A 25047-nucleotide genomic window follows, 5' to 3' on the forward strand; every position below is an offset into this window, starting at 1 on the left:
GAGTCACTAATGACATGTCTCCTACAAAGGGCAGGCCTGTTGATATTATAACTAGACTTATTAGCAGCATTTGTTCCTGTTCAGTAGATCCTGCAACACCCCTGAGTAGTGGTGATCAGTGACACGCAGATAGTTCTGTTCAGACTTGGCTGCAATTCTTGCTTTCAGTTGGTGAAAGTGAATCCATTCTCTCACTTTGCTGGGTTTATGCACATATAACTTGCTTCTCCCCACGCTGATTTTAAGGCTTCAGGGCAGGAAATACTTCTTTTATGACTTTTATTTGTTCTACATGAATTCATAAGTATTCTTATAAAGTGCAAGTGAGATTAATACATAAGCACATTATCTAGTAAACTATGTGAGTCCTGGCAAACTCTGAGCAACCCAGCTGAAAGGTGGCAGCTCTGACAAGTATCAAACACATATGACACAACTTTCCCAAAGTCGTGTCTCATTTAATTTTCCATCTCTGCTTCTCTACTTTTATTCTGCCACTAAGTTGCCTCACTTCAACTCCCACTCCCAAATCCTCTAGCTTGTTCTCCTCCTCTCTCAGATTCAACCAAAAGGCCACCTACCTAACTCATGTAGCGGGCTCACAGCCTTATATTGCTTTTCATGGTTCTGCTGCATCACTTATCACTTGATCTCTGCAAGGATGAACAGTGCCAAAAGCACAGCTGTGAAGCAACTAAAGTGAGAAAACAGGGGACACACACACACACATAAAAGAAAACAGGTAAAAGAAAGAAGAAAAAAAAAGGAAAATAGCCCCTGTTTTTATGCAAAACATAAGGCAGCTAAACTCAGCAGTGTGACGTAAAATAGTACTGACATCTGCACTTTCAGAGCGTGTGGTCTAATCTCTGCTGGAATCCCTAGTGCTTAATCTGTCAGTCACCACACACAGATTTAGTATTTACTGCCAGGTATTAACCTGCAACTGTTTCAAGCATAAAAATCATCAAGACTGGACAATACAGCTAAGAAAAACATGAGTTTTTTTATCAACTCTCTTCACAGAGATGTCCTACCTTGTTTTAATTAATAAAAAAACCCCATCCTACCGACTAAGAATTTAATCTTAAACTAAGTATTTTGCCAGTATGACCACAGAAATATCTCTGAACCAGACTAAAATGTGAGGATAAATTCTCATTAAGAAAAAAAGCCAATCGCACAGTGGCAGATTAGACTAAATTTCCTTTACTTTAAGTGGCAGAGAACTGTGGCAGGGAAATTTCTGGGAAGGTTTTTCCCCTCTGGACCACACCATCTTCTCCAGTCCCAAAGAGCCTTGAATTTTTACCCCTGGGGTTCCTTTGATTAATCTGGATGCAGATCATGAGTTTTAACAAGAGAGAGCTCCTCAGCCATGTCAGGCAGGTTTCCACTCACCCCAAGTATTAAAAAAGCAAAGGTTTTTCTTTCCTTCCTACTGTTCTTTTCCTTTTAGAAAGTGGAAGAGTTAATTAAAACAGATGGCTGTACAAAAGAGAAAATGGAGAAAGATATTTTTTCCTTTAGGAAGGGCAGGAAACTAATCTGAAACAAATGTAAATAATTACCTTCAGTCTCTAGTTCCTACAAGTAAGATCCAAACTGCACACAGTTCAAAGGGTTTCTTTACATTACTGTTACTAGTGTCATGCAAATATTGGGCCAGATGCCCCGTTGCTCAACTGCACTAATGAAGCATCTACTATACTGAGAATGTGCTGCACTAAGCAGAGCCTGTGGGAGCCCACTGGCAAGAAGACAAGATGAAGAGAGCAACACTTTGGTAAAAATACTGGCAGCCCATGATTGTGTGATTGACAGAGAGAAAAACTCTCAGGTCTCTCACTACAGTTGAATCTCCTGATTTCCAGGATGACTTTCCTTAATATTGTCCTGGACTTTCCTTAATATTGTCCTGGACTTTCCTTAATATTGTCCTGGACTATTCATAGTATATTTTGAAAATGCTACATTGTCTACACTATACTGGCATTTCAGGACAAGGGTTTTGGAGCTTCCATAGAGTAACTCGTAAAAGTAACTTTATTTTATGGCTGCATCCCTCATTAGACAATTTCTCATTAATTGCAATTGGTCATGAAATTTCTTCTCCCTTCATTCATTTTTCAAGGCAGAGATCACAAAGAATTACATGCTATAATATGGCAGTTCCTTCACTGGCTAAGGGAGTGTCTTATGTATTTTATTCTACTAAAGTCAAAAGTCTTCTCTGCCTTCTCATTTCAAAAGGTATAATCAGAAAACAAGCATTTTTCAGCCAGTTCTTGGCAGAGCTCCTTTAAACACTACAAAGTCATTCTGCTTGCCAACTCATCTACCAAATACGTTCCTTTGAATTGGAATGACCCTCACTGCAGTAAATTTCAAAATGTAAATGTAGTTGATGGACTACCCGTATTTGCCAAACTAAGAGCTATACATTTATGAACACTTATTTCTGTTCAAGTAAGAAAAGGATGCAAGACTATGTGTTTATTTTCATTGACGATCACGTTTCTGTCTGATGGAAGGCTAAAAGCTTAATAAAAAGCCTCCTTGAAGTTAAGGTCACTGGAATCAGATACTTAGAACTCAAGGTTTAATTTACCATATGAAGGTTACTGAAGAAAATCATCAGAGACGACTTTGCACAATATGAGTAATGCACAAAGACCAGCATACAAATTGAAGCAACAGGTTTCTATATAGGGTGGTTGAAACATTTAGAATGTCAACAGAGGATCAATTTAACTGTCCAGCATCCAAACAACTGTAAAGAGTAACCCTGAGCAAGACTGATGCTAATTGTGAGCTACCACAGAACGTCAGCACTGGACTCAGGCAAACTGATCCTTATTACCACCAGAGAAATAAGTGGGAGTGCTGGTACTGGCTGAGGAAATACCTTCCTTGTGCTAGGCTGGTATTTAAAAGTAAATGCATTTTAAAAAAATATAAAACACAAATCAAATGCCTGTGTAACAACCACAGGCACGAGTTCACTAAACACTGTACTCAAAGGTTTCCTTCAAACACCCCTCACTTTCAAATCAAATTTAGAAGTTACTTGTTTAATTCTGCTCTGAAAATATTCCAAAATCATTATCAACTGTATGCAAGCCTCATTTTCACAAAGTCAGGCTAGTGCTGTACATAACCAGTGGACTTTTGCCTGGAATAGCAAAGATAAATAACAATGCTGTGCTTCAAGATGTCCCAGGACTTAGTTACAAATTAAATAATACATCACCTTCTTCAAGGAGAAATCACGTAACTAGAACTCCATGAAATGTTTGATCTAGCTACAGACTAACTGCAGACAGACATGTCTACAGTGTTATTGTTATTGACAAAACTTCCACAAAAGGGACACAACCTAATAAACAAGAAGGATCAATTATTTCTGCACTACATTCGTTACCATCTCGGTTCTCCAAGCCCTCTAAGTAATTTCCTCAGGAGTAATTCAAAGCAATGGCAAAGAGTCCTTGGAAAAGTGTTTGACTTTATCTGACTTCTGGAAACTTCTGTGAGCAAAGATCTGGCATTTATCAGTATATTCTGCAGTCGGTACAGGACATGCTTACATTAAGTACCAGTTTCTTTTCTTGGCGATACTTCTACGATAACATTTTTTTTTTGATGACATGGGGTCATTTCAGCATCCCAGGAGAACAGCATCCCCTTCTCCCCCACATCCTCCCCATTCTTACATCCCCAGAAGCTGGATCCAGCAGGAACACAGCGCATGCATCGAGGGTAGGGAACAAGAGGTCCCAGGTTCAACTGCTTCAGACACCACTGTGCCTGCCTGTGTGTGTGGATGCATTACCTCACTGAGTGCTCCTTCAAAAGGAAAGCACTGATAAAGTAAAATAAACACCAGCAGTATGTCATTGAGTACTTGTCTTCACAAAGCTATCTGATCCCTCATATATAAAATTCTGACATTTTGCCACAGCAAGTACTGGTTACTCTAAGCACTTCATTAGAAATGTGAAGATATTTGAAAAAATTTCATTTCCAAATCCTTTATTTCACAGTTGCCAATTCAGATCACAGTTCTTTTAAAGATTATTTTTTTTATCAGTGCACTAACTTTACGCCTTTTTTTAAACAAACAAAATCTAAAAGCTGCCCAGACACCATTTCTTTACTGGCTCTCTCAGAAGACATTAAGACAGGCAAAATTTTCTGGTTTATTTGCAGTTGAATGTAATTTCACACTCCTCAAATTACAAGTTTAGATCCTATCAGTAATCCAGTAAATATGTTCAACTTCTCAAAATTTACCACAAAAAAATCTTTCCATAGAACCAAACCAATAAGTAACAAAGTATCTTTGCCAAATTTTACCCAGCTTAAACCACCATTCTACCCACACTGACATATAAATGAAATAATTGATCATCTTCCTAACAGTGTCCAAGATTTATATTGATTGTGCCATTTAAAGAGAGAAAAAAAATGCCATCTCAATCCTTACAGTGAACATAAAGAAAGAGTAATTACAGAACTACTGGATGGAAAACAATCACAGTATTTTAGTTAAAGAAGCTGAGAATAAGTAGTATAATGTACTCATCTGTTGTCTGTCATAATGAAGGCAGTAATTTGTTCCAATACCATTTAAGTATCTTAAATCATTTGGAATGCATGGTAAACTTCACAACAGTATTGCAAACATTTAAAAAGCTATAATTTTGTTAGGAATATGAGTTCAGGATTGGGATGGCAACAAAAGGGTGTGATTAAAGTGAGACACTTCACTTACAAAATTTCCAGGAGGGGTCCAGGGGCAGGAGAGGGGAGGATGTTTCCTTGGAAACTAGTCTACATGTATAGTTGCACTGTTTAATATGGATTAGATGGCACAGTTACTACAAAGCAAATATAATTATTATTCTTTAAACTGAACAAATCTAGAATACAAACATTTACAATCTCTAAGAAACATAAAAGGATGCTCAATAGGAAGGCTCAAAGAGCAAGAGTGCACAACCAGAGCAGGAGAGAACAGTCACCAGTGTCCAGGTTGGGAAACTAATAACAAGAATAAATTCCATGTGTGTCCTCCTGTGTGATGAATGACTGCCACAAGCACAGTTCAATCTCTCCTTTGCTTGGTCTCCCCTACAGTCATAATTAGTAGAATGTGTTTCAGTTGGCAGAGGACTTGGAAACAGGCTGCCTTTTCAGGAAAGCAAATTTAAAGCCATTTCTGTGAACAAATATGTCTCTCGTAAGGGCCACACAAGATATTCACAAAGAAGCAAAAACTGTGAGGGGGAAAGAAATGTCTATAAATATTGGTCAATCATCATGTTTTAAGTGGACACATTTGAGCCCCCCAGAAACATCTGCTCCTGACCTAGAACACACTTCTGAATGCCTCTGATTTTATGATTATTGGAGGTCTCTAATGTCACTGCAGAAGTCACTTGCCCTGCAGACACCCATGCACATGGTTAAGTCTTTGAATATGCACTCAAACATAACCTCCACAAAGAACAAGAGTGGAAATCAGCTGAAACTAAAGGCTATGGCTAAAGGCAAAAAAATCTCATACAGTTTACACTGAAGTCAACCATTAAAAATTTAAAAAGTCTGCACAGTTCTCATCATTTCACCTGCACTGTTGAATTACAGGAACCAACAGAAGAAGTTAGGAGAAAGAGAATATTTAAATCACTGTGGGTTTTTTAAGCACTTGAAGCTATTACACATTTGTGAAATAAAATGATAGAAAGATAAAGCTGTTTGGTTTTTAAGTCAGAGGCAGATCAAAGTTGCCTTGAGTTGCAAGTCTGTTTAAATCAGGTTTTGATACGATAAATTAAATTTTCAGACATGGAACACAAAAACCAACAGAAAAATTGATCCACAAAACCAGATCTGGTACATGAAACGTTCCCTGATTATGAGCCACCTAAATAGTTGTCAGCTCTCCTAACAACTCCATGTTAAAAGTCATGGACTTGTGACAGAACAAAACCACCACCATCACATTAAATCCAAGTTACAGGACTACATGCAATTAGTGCCTGTCATTCCCTTTAAGACATAGTTATTTAGTATAAGGCATTCGATAAGGAAACACTGAATAAGTACTACAAATAAATAAGTGGTAAGAGTTTGTTCACATTTTAAAGTGAATTTATATTTCCTTGTGGGATGGGATTTTTTGATTTCACTGATCAGCAAAGTAGTGTATTTTTGTGCACTATATTTATAGTGCCAAATCTCATTAGATTGTGAAATTCAAAACCAGCCTCTTCTTATGTAAGAAACTCCATGAAAGAACATAAGCAGTATACCTCATTATTTGAAAAATATTCTCAATAGTTCAAGAAAATGTGAAGTTTCCTATCACAAGTAAAAAAAAAAAAAAAAAAAAAAAAAGAAAAACAAGACCAAGGACCAAATTACCACCTTTATTAAAAAGATGTGTCGAGAGAATAATAAATTACTAATTTACAATCAGCTATCTGTAATCACAGGATTTTTCAGTAGGTATTTAAATATACTTTTAAAAATTACTAGCTTTTAAGCATATTAAATACTAAAATCTAAATATCACCAGGTAAATGTTACAGACTTGCACAATACCTGGCATCATTTAAAACAGCTGTCTGGGAGTAGGGGTACATCAATATGAAAACTATTTTAAGCACAATCTAGATAGGGTTATTGTCCAGTTTATTTATTACTGTTACTATGATATATGGTATTGTGATGATTGTCCCAGTCACAATGGAGTATGACAATGGAGTGCCAAACTACTGAAGAAAAACAGAATTTATGGTAACTACACATTTCTCATTCTAGTAGTGACCTAGGACAAAGTCTTACCAGAGGATAATTCTTGCAAAACACAGTACTGCTGATGTCAAAATCCAATACAAAAATTTCCAGTGATTTAAACAACATAGTTTTAGATGGCATTGAGTAAAGAGCTCTAAATCAACTGAACACTCCTCTGAAATATCTGTCATTTAAAGAACAAGATCACAAAGAGGAGGGAAGCCCCCAAGATTTATCAAAGGTAAATGAGTTTCAGATAGCTTCAATACTGTTTGTGATAGAAAGATACCACCGAGATGGAGATGTCATATATAAAAACAGAGTTATTATTCATATTTGCTATGTCTCTGAATTTAATGCTCAGTCCTCCAATGCAGAGTTGCCACTTTCCCTCTTGAATGGAGACTAGAAAGGATAAAAAATGAACCTGCACTGAACATGTGCCTTTCCAGTTCCTTTGACGTGCCCATGCCCACTGGTTAAATCCTCTACCACCAAGGCAACAGCTGACATCTCTGCTGCTGGAACAGCAGCTGCACTTAAACAGCAATTTATTCCCTAAATAGATCATCTACTTATCTCTCAGGATAATTAGCAAAATTCAAGAATTTCAAAATTTTAAAAATAAAGTCACAAAATTTTAAAAATAAAGTCACAAATCTGGTAAGCCTGAGTAAGACATTAGTTGCTCACAATGACATAGTAAATTAGTAGAAAAACAGTATTTCTGGCAATAAATGGCAAAGCTCTTCAAAAGGACCATATAAGCTCAACTTTCCTCTCTTCTTTTTTCTTAGAGCATTTCTGTTTTCTGAGAACAAAGTGGAGAAGGTAAAACAAAGGTCACTAGAGAAGTATATAATCCATTACCAATGGTCATACTTAAGCTTCTATATTTTAAAAATACATAGATATAAAAAGAAAAAAATCAAACCTAATAAATTTTCTGTCTTAGGTTTCAAAAATTCTAAAATTATTTCTTACTATTTTGGTTTAGCATCTTACCACACACCTCTTAATGTGTCTCAGTCTGCAATTAAGTTGTTCTGCTGACTGAAATGTGGTAGTAGTAAAACTGTGCAAGTAGTATACTAAATTAAAGCGTTATTAAAAATAAAGGTAACGAAAGCAGCATAATTTATAGGTACACACTGAACAGAGAGTAACCTACTACCTGCAAAAAACCCAAACAAACCAACTAATCTGTCAGTCAATAGTAATCAATCAGGTCTGCTCTCTGGGGTTTTTGGTACTGTCAAAAGCACTTAGGAATAACTCCAGTGATGAAGTCAGAGAAAACCCTACCAACTCGTCTGTCTAGTGAACACATCTCAAGTAGCAGCAACCAAAATCTTGCACAGACAGTTTATTTTGAGTTCAAAAAGCACATAAAAGTACTAGTCAAACAATGGACAGAGAAGAACAGCAAATAGAACAACAATCACTCGATGACATTCCTTGTACCTTACTAACTCCTGATGACATGCACAGGTTTTTCTGGCTGCTGGAAGCAGGACATCCAGAACCAGAAGACCCCTAAATAAAGCCTAAGAGAGATGGAAAACATACTTTTTGTTTGTTTGTAACTTTATGTTTTCTTAAGATATCTTGTCTCTAGATACTTAAAAATTAATTAAAAAAAATTCATGTAAAATTTTACTTTTGTGGGTACTTTCTGATGTCATCTCCCCTCCTACTCCCCATTTCATCATCCCATATCCATTTGGGAAAACACATACAGGCTCATGAGTTATTTCACTGTCATTAAATCTCCAGGTTTCAATGCAAAGTCAGCTTTCAGCAAACACATTCCCTGAAGTGAGCTACAATGGCAGGGAGCTCCAGATATGCAGAGAAATCCCTGTTCTTCCAATCTTTCTCTGTAAGTGAGACAGGTTCCTCACTGGTGCCAGGGAATACAAAATGCTCCTCCTTATGATACCTGGAGTAATATTTGAGGTTGTGCCTTTGCTTATGCCTCTGCCTCTCTCCACTGTTCTTACTCCAGCAAACCTCCCACTGGAGGCAATTAGAATTTTGCTTGAGTAAGCACTGCAGGGTAGGGCCTTGTTGGCATTAAATAAGTCATCATTTTTAATTGGCATTTTAAGTTCTGTCAAACTACAGACCATACCTCACACTGCTTTAGTAAATGTTTGCACAGGGTAACAATTTGGATCATGTTAATATTCACAAGTGATCCAAACATACACTGTACAAATACTGAGGTTAGGCAAGTTACTTCAGGACAAAAGGTATCTAGATCTATTCTTCTTAAATTAGTATGTATTTTAAAAGTCGTAAGACAGCCTAAAGTTATTTATCTTAGGGCATGCACATATTTCTTTTAGATCATTTGGTCCAGTGCCAGCAAGTATTGTATATACTGAAGACCTTATAAAGGCTTGCTTTATCAGTAAATTCATCCTAAGCCTCTTTTTAAGTGTAACATTATTCATCCTGAAAAGGTTGTAACAGCATTCTCACCACTTTCCATGATTACACTAGCTGCTATCAAAACACCCCAAAAGATCTCATTATTGGGATCTTCTCACCAACATCACTCCTCCTCCCCCTTCAAAAGGGGTATTCAAACAATTTGGCTCCTTGTGTTATCTCTGTTACACACTCAGGATGTCTATTCTTTGAGGTTCTCAGGACCAGAATTTGCATGACCCTCAACAGATGTTGCAGAACAGAAGGTCAGACTTTTTTCATTTATTTTTTTTTTTTTAGGATCCTAAAACACTTAGCATAGTATCACTCTGGATATGTATAATTCTGGATACGTGAAGGACAAATATCACACTGATGAACAGCCTACCTTGCCATTTCTACTCACACGTGCTTCTGTGGAAATACATAGAGGACCCCAAGTTAATCCAGCATTCCTAGTTTTTCCCCCACTTTCTTCAAACAAAGAGACACAGAGATTTGAGTGAGTTTTCCAACACATATTTCAATTCAGAAAGTGCCTTTTTTCCCCCCCTTTTGAGCCTTTTGCAAGCCTGAAACATACTTCTTCCTTTCCCCCCCAAAGGAATTCCCCATTTCTTGAAGCACCCATTTATTTCAAACATCCTCATGCTCAATTCCTGATGCATCTTCAGGATTAATGACAGCCAAAACACAGAAAATATTGAGCCTGTGTAAGATTAAGTCATGCTTTCCGAGAATGGGTAGCCAGAAACTTAAAGGAACACGTGAGCTTATGCATATACAATGCTCATGTACAGGCAGAAGAAAACGTGAAGGGAAAACACTTTTAGAACCAAATCAATAGGATTGTTTCTGTAGCCTTCTAAAGTTAAAAGGCAAAGTACAATCAGTCCCTTAGTAAAACTGAATTTGACACCTCTCTTCTATTGAGATCAGGAATAATCATCTTGCAAACCTGCACTTTGAAGCATCAGTGTCAACCTGTCTGGAATGCAATTTAGATTTTTCAGTAACATGAAGTGCCTACTCTTCCATAGTCATTAGTAGCTGGAATAAACAGTGTGACAGTATTATAAGTGAAGGACCTGACAGTTTGCAACACTAATCCAATATTTTGCCAGTAACTCCAGAGCTATATGAGAGGGGTAAAAGAAACACATCTCCTTAATCAGAACCCTTTATTTATGTTTTTTTTTTTAATTTTTGTACTGATGGTTTGAAAGTCTTTTTGTGGGACCAACTTGATTTCTGGTGAACAGTTAGAAAACACACAGTGAAGTTAAGAATCACAAACACTTCTGCCCATGTTTAATGTTCTTATAATAAAAAAGATGAGCTAATATAGGTTAGTAGCTATTTCTTAGAGATTAATCTAAAACCAACGAGAGAAAAAAATGTTTCTTTTGAAATGGAAACAGTCTGGGATCTCTCCTTCCCTCTAGTGGCCACTGGAGCTCAGACACAGGATTCAAAAGTGTATGTGAACTGCATCCTTTCATTTGATATATGTAACTAGACTGAGCTCTGCCGTGATGTTGCATTTTAAGTGGAACTCCCTGAAGAAATCAATGGGGAATTCTGCTTAAAAAACAGTGGCATATTATGGTCTACAGTTGCCTAAGGAAGATTTCTTCCCTGCAGGGACAAAAATGAAGGTCATTCTCTAGGAAGAGAGAGCACAAGGGCTGGACTTAAAGCAATTTAAAATTACATTAACATTTTGATTGTTTCTCATATGTTGTGCTTGCCTGGGCCTCAGATCAGAAAATATAAAGATTTAGGAAATGTGAATCAAAAGAGAACTGGTGCAATTCATGGTGAAAAGCAGGTAATGTAAAACAAAGAGGAAAAGGTAAGCTGCTTTTTAACAAACCCACTTCGATCTGACAGATCAAGAAGTTGGAAAACCTTCAAGCTCCTTCTTCTCAGGAAAAAAAAAAAATCTATATTTTGTGCTTACTGCTGTGTTCAAAACTCCACTGAAAAGGAGTCTAAGTAAAGAATAGAGCAGCAACATGTGAATATAACACCTAATTACTTAGGTTAAGGAAAGAAGATGATCAGGTACTACAGACATTTCAATCATGAACTCAAATCTACCCCATCAGGACGAAAGGAAACTTTAAGGAGTACAATATATTCAGAAAAGAGTAATTCAAACTTTTAATGCTAGTTTCCAGGTTAACTACAAGCACTGAGGGAAAAAACAAAACAAACCACCACGAAACAAAATCCTGGATTTTACAGTTCCTGTTCACAATGGATTAATGATTAAAGATAAATAAAATGATCAATTTACACTGTGAAGGAGTGGCATGTACTGAAAGTATAAAGATACTATTAAACTGACAGCAAATGGTAGAAAGTCAGTTCTGATATCCCTATTTTAGAACAAACAGAAAAAACTGGATTTCTATGACAGGAGCACATGTAACCAATTGTGAAATTTGCTTATGAAGGAAACACAAGACTGGATTTATCAGACCGGCAGTTTGATTTAAGAGCATGAAAATAGCAAAACTGAAACATACGTCTATTAAAGATCCAAACAGCAATTTGGAATTTCAAGTGCCTCTGTTTGCCTTGGGGAAAAGGAAAAGAAAAAAAAAGTAAACATCATGTAGCATCTCCATACAGAAGCATCTGCAAAATACTTTTGTTCTACTGCAAGCTTGTAAAATACTAGTTAAAATATCATTCTCACTTCTGAGCATCAGACATCAAAAAAAGGGAAGTGAAATGGGGAATCCAGAGAATGATCAGACCAGAGATTTTTAAAAAAAAAAAAAATGAGGAAACGCTAGGGTAAATACTTCGATTAATTCAAAGGAGAGATGACAATGTGATATGCTTCAAATACATAAAAGTACAAGTAGTAAAGGGATTAAGTTTCAGCAAGACCGATAAGGACAACATTTTCAGACTGTAATGAAATACAGCAGTTCAGCCTGCAAGGTCTGGCTTACTGAAGGTGTTAAGAACTAGTTAGACAATCACCGGCCCAAAGGACCAACAGAGCTGATCCTGCCTTCGGGCAAGATCACAGGGCTGATCACAGAGGTCCTTTCCAGACCTGTAAGCCTATGAACAGGTGAAGAACAAGGCCAGTCACTGAATCTGAAAGACAGAAGATAAGCAAGACAAGTGAGTTAACAGCAAGTACTCTTCAACACATTAGTTTACCAGGCCACAGAACTCATTACCAGGGAAAAATAGAGGTTGAATGTTAAATGCCTTATTAAAAGCAATCATTCGTTTTTATAGACACTGAAAAATATCCTCAAACTTACCAGGACTGTGCAGCTACAACACTAGTATTGTGATTATTTATGGCTGTTTAGATGTTAATTTTGCAAAACAAATAACAGTTCACCACGAAGGTAAGCGAGGATGAGACTGATTGCCTCCACAATCTCCTGTCCTGAAAGACAGGGCACTAATCTTCATGCCCAGACATTAAGAGAAAAATATTGCCTGTCTCAATACTCACAAGAGGCCCAGAAGAATATTGTATCACACAGCTAATGCATTAACATCTGTGTAACTGTGGTTTGTGCTCTGCAAAGCAAGTGTTTTCCCTTTAAAAACAGTGTAGGTAGGAGGTAACAAACTCATGGGAAAGGGTTTGCACTTCCAGAGAATTGGAAGAACTGGCTCCCATAAGCTCAAAAAACCCCCAGAACTAGATTTAACACATTTGTCTTCCCAGAAAGTTGGTGTTCTCTCACCAACATTTAACATGTCTTACCATGGAAGCTGATAAGAAATAGGTGAATACTAATTGACCTACACAGCCTTTCAGCTTCAGGTTTGCATTCTAAACAGGCTACTGAGCATTCAAATGGCATCATACCTAAGTGACAACAGAGGACACAAGCTCAGCAAGAAATGGAATTTCCACCTTTCACAAATGGATCACCACACTTCATTATTGCCAAGTTTTCACAAACAGGCCAGATCTTCTGCCCTGTTCTGACTGTACCCAAGACAGTGATCTTGGCTGAACACACTTCTTCAATGTGCAAAACAAAACCAACAATAACAACAAAAATAAATGACTCCCACAATAACAAACAAACAAAAATCCTTACAGAACGACTCCCCTGCTGTGATTTTCTGTGGTGATTCTGGTTTCTCAGTGTGTTTCTTTTTCTACATTAGCCTAAAAGCAGATGCTTTTCTCCAGGTACTAGAATGTAATAATACTTTCCCAATACAAGGATTTGCTTTGAGAGAAAACAAAAACTGGATCCTATTTCTGACTGGCATTACTCGAATATAACATCTTAAGTAAGAGTGATCACCCACTATTTACATCACTATTTTCAAAATCTGCATGGTTGTACTGTTCAGACTCTCTGCCAATACACTTTTCATCAAGTGGATTTAGTGGTTAAAAGTTGTAATACAAATAGTTATTTGTAATGATCGTTGCGAGGGTAAACACAGAAGGGAGACACCACTTTCAAAGGCTCTGAGACTGAACCTTAGTAAAGCACGGCAGCTTTGAAAACGGCATATTAAAATACACACATGTGGAAAAGGTCCTAATAGAGCCTAATATTTCTTTCAAAATTCCAGGAGCGCCCTCTTGTGTGAGAACTGTCAGACACCTCGCCTTGTGCAATCGTGAAACACGACGGTGTTTTAAAAGTCTGCAACAACATAATTACATTCACTCTTATCACCTCGTACCTTTGCCTATTTCTGACAGGCAATTTTTTTTTTCCCCCAACCTGTTTCACTGGATTTCTGTTCTCATGGACACATGAGCAGCCAAAGTCAAAGCCGAATCAGTGCAAAATAATCTATTCCTTATCTTGTCTCATAAATACAGTTTCCTCCAGTGTTTCCCTGCTCAGCTCTGCAGGAGTGATACTTCCTCCAGGCTGCAGCACTGGCACATACCAGACCCTAACAAAAATAATAAGAAAATATCAGCCAACACTTTCAAGCTGATAGGAGAAAACTGAAAAAATGTAATTAGAACTGTGAGCGGCAAGTGAGCAGGGGGACTCAGCTTGCTTTTCACTGCCCATCTTCAAATCAGACAGTCTGCAATTGGAAATTTCCAGAAAATAATGGCCTATTTACACTGGAACCTCGGTAGGAAAAGCATCATTTGGCACAGAGGAAGATGAAAACTGAAAGGCATCTCAGACACTTGCCCGGAGGTAACACATTGAGTAATGCCACAGATTGCAAATTGGCAGGTGCTCATTAAAAGCCCCAAACCTGAGCAGCCAGAGCAAAGCCAGGTTTCCTGAGAGAAATGCACGTGTTGCCTGTTAAAGCTGCCATCGTTACCTAAAGCAGAGCAGCCTAAGAGCTACTGAGCAAGGGTGGGTGAGAGCAGATAGGGAGGGAGGCAGGCAGATGGAAAGACCCGAAGTGAAGGTAGAAAGATAAAAGAAGAAAGGGAGAGGAAAGGAGTTTACAAGCTGAATCCACATACAACATGAAACCCTCATCACTTGCCTTACCCATTCCTTTAATTTTGTGCTTGCCTTCCCCCAGCAATTAAACTGAACGTCCTTGACAGCCTGTCTTCTTTAGCAGTACAGAACTGAAACTAGATGTCAGCTTCAGCCCTTTATGGTCCCCACAGTATTTTAATTTTCTAAATTGGAGATTTATGGAAATGCTGACATTCATCTCTCAGTTAAAATGCTATCATGTTGCTTATAAACACAGATTTTTTTTCTCCTTTTAGCTAGAAGGTTGACAAGAAAGGCTTAGCTGCTTTCTAATCATTATCCTGCACGTGATGGGCTGTGAATTTTGTGAGCTTTATCATCTTAATGCTTACATCTCTAAAAGCATCTGGTCACAGACATGGTTTTGCTCTCTGTATTCTTTAAACAACATCCGTAATAATTAGCAACTGTGAGCAGCCTGATTATCATATGAATGGAGAAACAATTGAAAATGCAGCCAAATTAGGACCCAGCAAACATTTAAGTCTTCCAAATCACTGAATCTTTAGCAACAGATGTCATTCAAAAGTCTACCTGCCACCATACCATTAGATTAAATACTATTAACAGTAGGCTCTAAATTGCAACACAAGACTCCAGGTTTGATTGAAGACACTTCATGGTACTGACAACATCCTTCCCTTTGCAGATACTTAATAAGGGGACCTAAAGTCAGGTTAGCGTGCTTCCAGCACTCTTATTTATAGTTATTCTTAATAATAAATGCTTTTTGTCTCTCGTTCATATCTTCTCAGATATCAAAAAGTAAATCTTGAAATAATTATTCTGCACATATGTTGACAAAACTACTAAAAAAAAAAACCTTGATGTGATTGAGACTCTATTAGAAATGTTACCATCCATCAAAAGTGAAAGAGGAGCGAGTGATGAACAATCACTCCTCATACCCTAAAGAAAAATCTTAAGACACACTGACTAGAATGCTAAGCTGTCCTACTGAAATGGCAACCACCTTTATTTCTGCCTCGTGCTTCAAGGGGTTTCTCCAGGACAAAGCTTTTACAAAGGCAAAACTGGTCATAAAAACAAATATGAAACATCAGTATTTCTGACTCTGCACTAATTCTCCTCAACGGAATTAAATGGGATGTCATGCTGCAGAGCACTGGTAAAGGGTTAAGAAAGGCTAGAAGAATATTCAAGTTCTGTGATCGCTGACATTCATCTTTGTAAAAGGGCAATGAAACCAGACCAAGAAACAAAATTACTGCAGCCACCCTTTCATGCAAAAGGCTAACCAGGAAAATGAGATATAAGACAACTGTAACTCAGTGTGGGCTCTCCCACATCAGATTGAACATGCAGAATAATGATCAGCTACAGCCAACAGGGACTGGATCTAATGAAAGGTAATGCACAACTACCCCAGAATGCTGGGATATGGGCGTGTCTGTCACCAGTGGGATTCCCAGAGAGAAAATACTACAGGTAAACAGCAAGGCATGTTAAGAGCTATTGATAATAAAAGGTGTTATTTATTTTACAAGTGTCTCCATATGCCAGACCAGCTCACTGCCTTTCCAGAGCCCTACTTTAATAACACAAAACTTCATTAAATCTTCCAATAACCGCTGGCCATAAGCCAAGACACTAAGACATTCCTCTCATCCCACAAAGGAATGAATCCTAGTGGAACATATATGTGTGCAATTGTTAACCCTCAATAGTCTTTCCCCTGTACCCACATCCTCAGTGTTGTAAGTAAGCCAGAAGTGGGCTGGAATCAATCCAAATATTTACCTACCTTTCTCTCATACACATATCATTCCCTTTGTTACTATAGATTCTCTTCCAGACCATGGAAATATTTACATTTAGCATTCCCTATGTGAACACTGAGAGGCAGATAACAGCATATGTAAATTATTTCTGACAGAAAAGTGAAACTTCAGTTTTTATTGCTGAATTTATCGTCTTGCTTTTTTTTCCAATCCATTTACCAAACTGTAAATCATGCCCTCAGAACTCTCAGACTTTATTTGCAGAAGTATTTAGTCATCTGAGAGCCACAGCAATATTTTGATATACCTCTACAATGCCTTCCTGCTTCTGCTTCCAGCGTGGGACAAAAGACAAGGGGAAAAAAAGAACAAAGGAAGAGCAAAACCCCCTCCCCACCCCCCCCAAAAAAAAAAATTCCCCTCACAGATTCAGCAACAGAAAATGGAGGGGGGGAAGTAAAGAAAATAAGAGAAAAAACCAAAACTCAACACATAACACTTAAGGACTGTCTCCAAATCCACAATGATATTCTTCCAGGACTTCAGGGACTGACAGGCAGCACACTGAGAGCAGCACCCACCACTATTTTCCTCTAACAGTTTTAAAGCCCAGCAGCATCACTGTCACCTGTTAACATCCCAATTGCCTGAAGAACAATTTCCCTGGCTTTGGGAAGGCACAGAGCTGTCATATCTCTTGTAGGTCTGCTGCCTCAGCAAATCCAGTTTGCACTTTTATTTGTTTCTTCTCTAAGCAAAATCCAGGCTGGATCACCTCCCCAGGAATGAAAACTGCAGTTAAAAAAACATTTGAATTTGTTTCTCCTGAAAATACTCTGAACAAGGAGCTAAGAAACAGTTTTCACTTCAGAAAAAGGAGAGAATTTAAGGCTTTAGTAGACAGCAGCTTAGATCATCCCAGCAATCAATCCCAACCAGCAAAATCTAGGTCAGTGAAACTGTGTGGAAGTCAGAGGGCTTCAAAGAACGAAACATTCAGTTGTTAAGAATTACGGAAAAAGCTTAAGATTTGGTTAGGACAAAGGCCACAGTAAAGCTGCCAAGTGGAAATACAAGAGTTATCAGGAAAATAACCTTCCAAATCCTACATGCAGCAAACTACTTTGAGAATTTGTCTTGAAACGACAAAAAAAAAAAAAAAAAAAAAAGACTTGGCAGGGAAAATTAAAAAAAAAAAAATGCTGCCATCTTGGAGCTGTAAGTAAATACTCACTGCAGTGATCACAGGCTTCACCAAAACCACCTCTGACATAATATCAAGATTAATAGAATTAGATACAGTATTTTACAGTGTTATGAACTTTCCACTAGGACAGAAAATAGCTGCTATTACAGACAGGTCTCCCCTGGCCTTACAAACATCTAGAAGCAATGTGAGACTCAGAAGTTAAGACACATTACAATAAATGAAGGTAATATGCATTACTTAATTTTCCTTCCTGCTTCAGCAGAAATGTAAAACCTTCCAATTCCATTTCACACCAAGGATTACAGACCACTCTGTGGAGCTGCTCTGAACAGGCTCTGCTCAACTTCTCTGAACACAAAGCTCCAGCTGACCTACAAATCCACATGGATATTGTATATTCCACACTGATCACACCTTCAGAAATCAGAGCTGCAATGTAGGACTGTCGACAGACATCAAGCTACTGGAATTTTGTTAGTGCTCTGAGTACCTTTAAGGATTCCCTTTAAGGTAATTGAAAATCCCAATTATTCAGAAGTGTCCTAACTGTTTCCTACAGCCCTTTAACAATTCTTAAGCACAACATGGAAACAATGCCATGCCCACCATGCCCCACCTCCCCATTAAACCTACAAGTTACAGTTAATTGCTTATGTGTGCTTGGAGTGGGGAGAGGGCACCCTCCTACAGCTATTTAAGTTTTTCTGCTGGAAAAACAGTACCTCAAAACCCTCTCCCTGCAAGAGGAACAAAGAAAAGCTCTGAGTTCCAAGCCCAACGTGTACAAAGGCTCCTGGATTCTCAGCACAGAGTTTGTTCTGCTCACCATGTGAAAGCAAAACAACGGAGCCCCTTGTTCTCCTTGTGTTTCTGTAGAGCAGAAAACACAATCCTGATGACCATTCCTCACCAGAAAGCCTGGGACACCTCCAGAACTCCTCCTAAAGAGATCTGCAGTGCAAAGCTCTGGGGCAGGTTTTCTTGAACCCTCATTTCATGTGGTACAGAGAAAAGCTTTGCTGCAGGCAAGAAGTGAAGAATCTAGGTCACACTTTGCAATGAAAAGCTTAGACATTTAGGTGATAGAAAGACTTTGATGTGTTCCATCTATTTTAAACCATGTCATTCCATATGGACTTGTATGAAAAATATCCTCAACCTGCTCACAAGCAAGAGGTAAAGAGGCAATTACTTTACACTGATATTCTGCTGTTCTCTCAAAACTTCTCAGACACTTGTTTGGGGTTTGGGGTTTTATCTTGGTAATGGTGTTTGGGGTTTATTTTCCAGGTTTTGTGGGTTTTTTTTCCGCTCATCATTGTCTTCCAGTAAGGACAGAAGATAAAAATTTTGAAAACAAGAAAGGTCAAGTCACTTGAGCCCATCCACAGAAATGGGAATTGGAGGATGCCACTCCTTGCTCTAGAGTTACATTTTAATAAACCTAAACTTGCCATGGCATTAAAATAAATGCACAGCTATATAATGTTATCAAATTGGAATGGAGAATGTTTTTTGTGGACAAGGTAGCTTCAAAATGCATATAGATGGATCTGTTAACTACAGACCTTCTTCATCATCTCGAAGACACTACCATCATTCTTGTTTCTGGACTGTATTTTTCATCCACAAAACATTTCTACCAGGGACACGATCTAATACTAGTGGGTATAGTAATAAAAAGGGATTTCACAGCAGAGTTTGATTTTCCTTATATGTCCAATAATGTCTATGCACTGTCTAGAAAGCTTAAGCTTTTACAATACTTGGAAAAAGAGCAGAAAGTCACACTTTAAGGGGTGATACAATATAAATGTATTTTCTAGACAATAGGAGGCTATGAACCACTGCTTGCAAGTAATAGATATTGATGTTTATCTCTTTATTTATTATGCCCAGTACTGAAGCATTTATATCTATTAGATGCCACAATTTCATCTTCCTAACCAAAATGGGACTTGAAAAGACAGCTTGAAGGTTACAGACACTACTTGCAAAAGTATTCAACAGAAAAATAGCTTTTAAAATATTCTCTAATATTTAAACTGCCTTTGCTGTGTCCTACTATTTACTACAAGGTCTTCTTAAAGCAGACACACATGCAAATAGTTTAACATCAGCATTATCAAAAGTACTAATAATTAAAAATAAACCAAAAACATCAGCAGCAGCAAAATTACTTAAGGAATACTCTTATATGTTTAAAAAAAGCTGGCTCGATTCTTATGATAAAAGAAAATACTCTTCTTTAAACAGTGTATTTTTTTTTAAAGGAGAAAAGTAAATACAAGCCCATTGTCTCACATTTAAGAAAACAACCTGAATAAGGATTAAAATGCAGGAATTCCCACCTCCCAGCCTAAGAATCAGCACACAGGTTACTAATGCAGCAACAAACTTCCCGTCTCTAATGGTCACATTTGTGGTTTTAAAGTGCAACAACCTCTTGAATCATAACAGATCTACGTAATCTCTAGAGGTGTTGTCCAGCTGAGTGCCACCTGGAATGCTACAGCACTATTTTCCACACTCAAAGTTTCCAAACAACTGTTGTTCACCGAGAGCTGAGCTTCTCTTCAGGTAATGGGAGACTTCTCTGGAGCGCACTGAGAAACTATGCTGAGTATCTTCCTTCCCCGGGTAGCAGGGGAAATAGTATTTGGAGTGGTAAGGAGAGGCTAAAGAGGGATAGTTTATCACTGCCCATTTCAAGAACAGAAATAGGGTGCCTCACATGAATTTAAAGGTGCTTCCTGTCCATATGGTTTGTTAAGGCTGTGGCAGTCCTTGCCACAGGACACAGTAAAACTCTGGGTTCATGAGAAGACTGCACAAGCTCACAAAATAAGTTCATTAATGGTTAAGGAGCAAACAGAAACCACTGCTGGCTCAGAAGCCTGCCCTCCCAAACTGTTGGGAGCTGGAAGAAAGCAGGGCAAGAGCTGTCTGATGCTTACTTTGGTTTTTTATTCCTGCCAAATAGGCCTTTGGTCTCACCTTTCACAGCCAGGCTTATATGTGCATTATTGTAATTTCCATCATTATTACAATGATATTCTAAAATCCTCGTGAGGATCAGGCTGGATGAGTACAGGACTGGAGCTGCTTAGGACATTGGTGGTAGCCCTAAAGGACCTGCATGGAAGTGGGAACACAGATCTGCACATCTCACTGCTCAGAGCACCCCACACAGCAGCTCTTAAATGCTCAGTCATATCTACAAGCACCTGTTTAAACTATCTCCTTCAAAATAAACACCACTCCAGGTAAGATACTTGAAAAGCAACTCAGAGGCCTTGCAAGCCTTAAAAATAACACACAGGCTCCTACGACCTAAATTCTCATCAATATCAAAAGAAATAGAAATCAGGCACCAAGTATATTTCTTATTGTGTGCCCAAATGCTTTAAATTGCCTTTCAAAAAATGAGACTGAGTCCCAGAAATCCTGCCAACTTTTTTCAAATACCGAGCATGACACGCTTTTGAAATGTTACCCTTTGGGTCAACATGATGCCATCTCAATATTTTGTGCCCAGCCTTATCAGTCCTGGCAGGGCCCCGGCTTCACAGCTTGAAAATCTGCGCAGAGAAAAACATCTGGCAGCAGTCTGAATGTGGCTGCTCTTCAGCTGCCTGATTAACAGCACACGCTGGGTTCGGATACCCACTGTCTCAGACACCTCCTTATGACTCTCACCAGGCTCCCTGGGGAAGGACAGTGATAAATCACAAAAAAATTCCCCATATTCATAGAGCAGTCTCTGGAACTGATTAGCATTTTTGGTCAATATTCTTAATTTCTAAGGGTCAGAACCTGGATTCCAGTTCTTCTGACCCAAATACACGTGTGACTGGCAGAAGCAGGTTCACAAAGAAGGGAAAAAAAAAAAAAAAAAACTTGTTCCCCCCGCTCTCCCCACAACTCCTTCCATCCATGCTCTGGTATCAAGACTGTCTGGTAAAAACGGCTGACAGATTACTGGAGAAAAAAAGCCAAACAACAAAACTCAGAGATTTCAGTTGCTATGAAATGTGTCCTACCTACACCACTCAGAACCATCTTCTGGGCCATTCCATAGCAGATGAGAAGCTGCTATGACACAGATAAACATCTACTGGAGACTGGAAAGAGAGGAACAATGCAGATTTTACTATTACAGTGTGTGCAATGGTACCCAAGAGCTGTCACAAGAAGGATATCACCATGGTACTGTGTGGTCTCTGATCTTAGGAATTAAAGAGCCTTTCCTCCAGTTCATCACCAACCTTGTTAATTCCCACATTGTAAAAAAAAAAAAGCAGGATTCTGGTTTTGACAGAAACATGGCAAGTAACAGACAAACCAGATCCAAGGAAAAGAGCAGGGTGGCTGGAAAGTCAAACAGAAAGTGAGAACAGCTGCAAGACAGACAGGTCTGTAGCAAATGGGATTCTTACTGTAATATCTGTCCATGCCACACCATCTTAAAAAGGGCAGGAGCATAAAACGAGGATCAGAGGCTTCTGAGATGGATGCAAAGAAATGTATATAAGGCAAGGTGAAATCTAACCCAAATAACGTCAGTGCCTTGAGAAGAATGGTGTACACACAGTCGTGCTCACACTGCTGATAAGCTGACAAATCTCCTGATATATTAGGCACAAATATTTTTCCATGCAATATCAGACATGCATCACTTCTTATCCCACTGAGCTCACTTCCTTTCCTGCTAGCAAGAGGATTGAGTTAAGATCCAATCCAGTCAATGAGCTTCTTTCCACTGACTTCTGTGAGCTCTGGGCTCAAGCCCTCACTTGTCATGGCCAACACATGTTTTGCAGTATTTGTCTTGTCACTGTCCAAAGAGGAAATTATTTCAGTGTTTTGTATATCCATTTGCTGAATCAGAAAGAAAGCAGATTTTGCTAACAGCAGTAGGAAATAACTGGGAGGAGAAGAGACAGAATTAATTTTGGACCTTAACAAGCAAAATTACTGAGCTATTCAGTCAGTAATTGACACACTAAAATATAATAAGGAGTCCTAAAGACTCTGAATGCACTGGAGTCACCTACACAGCCCCTACATTCCAGTGGGAAGGGCAGGGGAAAGGGAGTTGGGACAGAACAAGCCAGCCTTGCACATGTACAAGCAGACTCAGTATCAAACTGTCTGTAAAGCTGGGCATTTTGTTTTAGTGTACAAAGAGTTGAACAGGATGTCATGGCTTAATTAAAATTATGACTAATACAAACGACAACAGGTCTAATAATTTCCTGCATGTTTACAATGATAGGATCATAGTACAGTTATTCAGACCCTTCAATTCTAGTTTAAAACAGTGTATTTCTCCTCCATGCTTGAGGTAACTCATTAACTTAGAAGAAGAATCCAGTCTTTTACAATGTTATTGTACTTGAAGCATTTTTCTGTATAAAGATTTCAGGATGACGCAGTCTAGTGATTAGTTTGACAAAGGGAGCAGAAAATTTGTACTATCAACACTGTACAGCAACTACTTACTTGTGGGAAACACAAAAAAGAAAGAAAACTGAAAGGAGAGCAAAATTTACAGAAAAAGATCCTACGAACGCACAGTGATTAGTTAATGCAGTTATAAGGGTGTTTGTTTGGTTTTGGAGCATTGTAAGAAACCACAGGACAGAGGCAAAAATCTCAAATAACTCATCACTCAGCCTAAATTTATGGGCTGCAGACCACTTTTTGAGCACCAAATGGTGTGCAGAAATGGCTTAATCCTGCCCACCTGTGCTCTGCATTCAAACATAACCTGCTAGTACAAGCATCTTCATTTTTATCTGAAGGAGTGAACAACGTCCTGCACTTCCATGACCTTTCTCAGTAATGATAACAGGGCAATACATGATGCTTCCAACACTATCACTGTCTGCTGCCTCTGCTTCCAAGGCACAGTTATAGAAAAAATGTTTTTCATGTTTACTCTTATTTCTTCTGTCATGCACATGGTATAGCACCTTACATTTACAATTTTGTGTGCTCTCTCCAAATATAATCCTTGAGAAAACATTTTGACATTTGTTTCTGTTTCCATACTACAGCTCCAAATTCATTATCATCATATATTGTTTAGGAACACAAAACAAAACAACAACAACTAAACAACCAGGGGAACAATCCCCATGAAGCTGCACTTTCTGAAGGTACTTACAGCTAAGCTTTTAAATTATAAATTATTCATGTGTGATATACACCATTTTGCAGAACAGCCATCAAAAATAAAGTGTCATTTCTTTTCTATCTTGTAGGCTGCATATAAATATCCATACTCAGCTCTGCGTTCCCATATCCTTGCCTCAGACAAAAGCATTTCAGTGGGTTTTAGGATGTCAGCAAAAATACTTTTTGCATCCAAGGTAGGCTTTAAAAGTTCTGTTTCAGATGCCAGCCCCACATACAAAATCCCATCCACAGAGCTCTAATCAGCCTCCACAGTGAGATGAGGGCACACTGGCAGGGCGATGGGACCAACTGGCTGAGGACCAAAGTAGTTTGAGGGTCAGCCAAGGAATATAAAAATTAAATATGTTAATTCATGACATTGCTGGAAAAGAAAACAAAAAGACATGAGTGTTAGAATGGGATAAGGACCTTGGCCCAAAGCAGGGACCACACAGCTCCCAGTCCCACTTTTTCTGTGGGTTTCTGACTGCCTGTAGGTAGTGTTTCTGCTCCAAGTTCTTATCTCCTTCACCAGTGTGACTCTGCCAGATAAACCAGTTCTTGTGGATATTCACAGCCCAGCTGCCAGTAATATTAGCCACAACCATGAGGACCAGCTTGAATATGAGAATATGCCCTATTTATTCTTTCTCTGACTGAAGACTGCTTCAGTCACTGAAGCAGAGAAACTGTCTTCTTTGCTGACAGGTATGCTATATAAAAAAAGAAAAGGGAATGATTGTCAGAGAAAGGAAACAACCCATCTCCAAATATCAGTCTTAAAAAATATTCATCAACCCATCTTCAGCTGAAAAATAAGGCAGGATAACTTTCAAAATGTCATAGTGCCACATGCATTGTTCTCCTAGATGGATGGTTCCTGTGAAGCAGGTTTTGCTGTCATCTTTTCCATATGCAATGTTGAATTCATTGTTGCTTCCTAGGAAAACAAGACTATAGTATATGGGACAAATCCCCACAAACTGCTTTTACCAGTAAGTGTGAACTACAGAAAGCACCAGACTCTACAGCCTGAATGTAATGTTTTAAACGTAATTTCCAATGACTTCTAAGGAAGTGCAAAAAACAAGTATTTTCTGATGATGTTTTAGTAACTTATAAACGCTGTTCACACCAAGTGTTAGCAATACCAAGCCCTACTAGCGATGCATTCATTTTAAGAGACAGA

At 38.4% G+C, this 25047-nt stretch overlaps 1 protein-coding gene across 2 annotated transcripts in view; it reads right to left on the bottom strand.

Moving 5' to 3' along the window:
• Window positions 1–25047, bottom strand: part of ST6GALNAC3 (ST6 N-acetylgalactosaminide alpha-2,6-sialyltransferase 3) — a 214734-nt gene that overhangs the window by 170291 nt on the left and 19396 nt on the right. The window lies entirely within an intron of this gene.

Source organism: Manacus candei, unplaced genomic scaffold (genome assembly GCF_025592945.1).
Source record: "Manacus candei isolate 608988 ecotype Guabito, Panama unplaced genomic scaffold, ASM2559294v1 h1tg000044l, whole genome shotgun sequence".
Classification (NCBI taxonomy): domain Eukaryota; kingdom Metazoa; phylum Chordata; class Aves; order Passeriformes; family Pipridae; genus Manacus; species Manacus candei.